Source organism: Poecilia mexicana, unplaced genomic scaffold, assembly GCF_051168715.1.
Source record: "Poecilia mexicana isolate PSO_F unplaced genomic scaffold, ASM5116871v1 scaffold_17, whole genome shotgun sequence".
NCBI classification, from domain to species: domain Eukaryota; kingdom Metazoa; phylum Chordata; class Actinopteri; order Cyprinodontiformes; family Poeciliidae; genus Poecilia; species Poecilia mexicana.
In genome coordinates, this window is record NW_028263386.1 from 5,106,839 (window position 1) to 5,110,355 (window position 3,517).

The 3,517-nt window shown below is 36.6% G+C and overlaps 2 non-coding genes across 2 annotated transcripts; both read right to left on the reverse strand.

Annotated features, from left to right (window-relative positions):
- Positions 1–239: 239 nt before the first annotated feature.
- trnam-cau (transfer RNA methionine (anticodon CAU)) lies at positions 240–312 on the reverse strand. Its single transcript has one exon. It is a non-coding gene; the product is annotated as a tRNA-Met (tRNA).
- A 2,835-nt stretch (positions 313–3,147) lies between these two features.
- trnam-cau (transfer RNA methionine (anticodon CAU)) lies at positions 3,148–3,220 on the reverse strand. Its single transcript has one exon. It is a non-coding gene; the product is annotated as a tRNA-Met (tRNA).
- Positions 3,221–3,517: the final 297 nt, after the last annotated feature.

The window sequence follows — 3,517 nt, forward strand, 5'->3', positions numbered from 1 at the left end:
TGTCTGGTTTTGAACCAGAGACCTATTGCATGTAAAGCAAATGTGATAACCACTACACTACAGGAACTGAACTTCTCTGCTTTGTTTCAGTTTGAGGTTCCAAAGCTGATGATGTGAGATGCAAGCATGAAAATTTCAACTGAGGTTTGCACTCAGATGCCTGGATTCAGAGTACAGACCACCACAGAAACCTTGTTGACCTTTAGTAAACACCTGTGATGTATAGAACATGCAAAATCTGTTTCTGTCTGGTTTCGAACCAGAGACCTTTTGCGTATGAAGCAAACGTGATAACCACTACACTACAGAAACTCATGCTCTTTTGAGTGTTCCTGGTAGATGATCCAAATTTTGTCACAGACTAATGTCAACGATTGGACATGGAACAATGTCAAATACTTTTTCCATAGATCATCTCAGAGAGCACAGTAACTTGGTGAACAAACTGTCAGGCTTATACTTGTGCCTAATTTCACATTACAGTCCATAAACTAAGCCTGGGATCAAAAAATTGTATTGAAGATGTCATTAGCAGAGACAAATGGTTCTGCAGAGACTTGGTTATATGGCTATAAAATAAAATTAATACTTACAAATAAAAAATGGTTCAAAAATAAAATTAACACATTAAAATAAAAAATATCTCTGAAATACAATCAACACTTAAAAATTAAAAATGGTTCAAAAATACAATCAACACTACAAAATACAAAATCTCTGGAAAATAAAATATTATGTATGTTGTTTTGAAAAACATTAGAATATAAGCATTTTTTCAAATCTTCAGTGATAAAATCATGTAAGTTCTTCTTAAATCCACGGAAACTCAACAGTCTGTAAGGTAGGTGAGTTAGCTCAGCAGGCTAGAGCACCCTGCCGGTCGTCGGTTCAAACCCCGTATGGGGCAATTCATGTGTAAGGACTTTCAGACAATCAACACTTCAAAATAAATAAAGGTTCAAAAATAAAATCAACACTTCACAATAAATAAGGGTTCAAAAATAAAATCAACACTTTAAAATGGTTCAAAAATAAAATCAACACTTCAAAATAAAAATGGTTCAAAAATAAAATCAATACTTACAAATAAAAATATTTCAACAATGAAACACTTTTCTATTAAAAAATGTATTTTTGAATCATTAAAGAATGGTTCAAAAATAAAATCAACAGTTCAAAATGTATAATGGTAACTGTTTCTGTCTGTTCAGTCCATAAACTAAGCCTGGGATCAAAAATGTATTAAAGATGTCATTAGCAGAGACAAATGCTTCTACAGAGACTTGGCTAAATGGCTAACAAATAAAATCAATACTTACAAATAAAAAATGGTTAGGAAGCGCATTACAAACCTTTGGTTGAAATGGCGCGTTAAATTCAAGTCTCCATTACAGACCAGACACATGTGATGTATAGAACATGCAAAATCTGTTTGGTTTCAAACCAGAGACCTTTCACATGTGAAGTAAACGTGATAACAACTACACTACAGAAACTGAACTTCTCTGCTTTGTTTCAGTTTGAGGTTCCAAAGTTGATGATGTGAGATGCAATGCATGAAAATTTTAACTGAGGTTTGCACTCAGATGCCTGGATTCAGAGTACAGACCACCACAGAAACCTTGTTGACTTTTAGTAAACACATGTGATGTATAGAACATGCAAAATCTGTTTCTGTTTGGTTTCGAACCAGAAACCTTTGGCGTGTGAAGTAAACGTGATAACCACTACACTACAGAAACTGAATTTCTCTGCTTTTTTTCAATTTGAGGTTCCAAAGTTGATGCTGTGAGATGCAACGCATGAAAATTTCAACTGAGGTTTGCTCTCAGATGCCTGGATTCAGAGTACAGACCACCACAGAAACCTTGTTGACCTTTAGTAAACGCCTGTGATGAATAGAACATACTAAAACTGTTTCTGTCTGGTTTTGAACCAGAGACCTATTGCATGTAAAGCAAACAGTATAACCACTACACTACAGAAACTGAACTTCTCTGCTTTTTTTCAGTTTGAGGTTCCAAAGTTGTTGATGTGAGATGCAACGCATGAAAATTTTAACTGAGGCTTGCACTCAGATGCCTGGATTCAGACCATGATACCACAGAACCCTTGTTGACCTTTAGTAAACACCTGCGATGAATAGAACATACTAAAACTGTTTCTGTCTGGTTTTGAACCAGAGACCTATTGCATGTAAAGCAAACGTGATAACCACTACACTACAGGAACTGAACTTCTCTGCTTTGTTTCAGTTTGAGGTTCCAACGTTGTTGATGTGAGATGCGACGCATGAAAATTTCAACTGAGGTTTGCACTCAGATGCCTGGATTCAGAGTACAGACCACCACAGAAACCTTGTTGACCTTTAGTAAACACCTGTGATGTATAGAACATGCAAAATCTGTTTCTGTCTGGTTTCGAACCAGAGACCTTTGGCGTGTGAAGTAAACGTGATAACCTCTACACTACAGGAACTGAACTTCTCTGCTTTATTTCAGTTTGAGGTTCCAAAGTTGTTTATGTGAGATGCAACGCATAAAATTTTTAACTGAGGCTTGCACTCAGATGGCTAGATTCAGAGTACAGACCATGACACCACAGAACCCTTGTTGACCGTTAGTAAACACCTGGGATGAATAGAACATACTAAAACTGTTTCTGTCTGGTTTTGAACCAGAGACCTATTGCATGTAAAGCAAATATGATAACCACTACACTACAGGAACTGAACTTCTCTGCTTTATTTCAGTTTGAGGTTCCAAAGTTGTTGATGTGAGATGCAACGCATGAAAATTTAAACTGAGGTTTGCACTCAGATGCCTGGATTCAGAGTACAGACCACCACAGAAACCTTGTTGACCTTTAGTAAACACCTGTGATGAATAGAACATACTAAAACTGTTTCTGTCTGGTTTTGAACCAGAGACCTATTGCATGTAAAGCAAACGTGATAACCACTACACTACAGGAACTGAACTTCTCTGCTTTGTTTCAGTTTGAGGTTCCAAAGCTGATGATGTGAGATGCAAGCATGAAAATTTCAACTGAGGTTTGCACTCAGATGCCTGGATTCAGAGTACAGACCACCACAGAAACCTTGTTGACCTTTAGTAAACACCTGTGATGTATAGAACATGCAAAATCTGTTTCTGTCTGGTTTCGAACCAGAGACCTTTTGCGTATGAAGCAAACGTGATAACCACTACACTACAGAAACTCATGCTCTTTTGAGTGTTCCTGGTAGATGATCCAAATTTTGTCACAGACTAATGTCAACGATTGGACATGGAACAATGTCAAATACTTTTTCCATAGATCATCTCAGAGAGCACAGTAACTTGGTGAACAAACTGTCAGGCTTATACTTGTGCCTAATTTCACATTACAGTCCATAAACTAAGCCTGGGATCAAAAAATTGTATTGAAGATGTCATTAGCAGAGACAAATGGTTCTGCAGAGACTTGGTTATATGGCTATAAAATAAAATTAATACTTACAAATAAAAAATGGTTC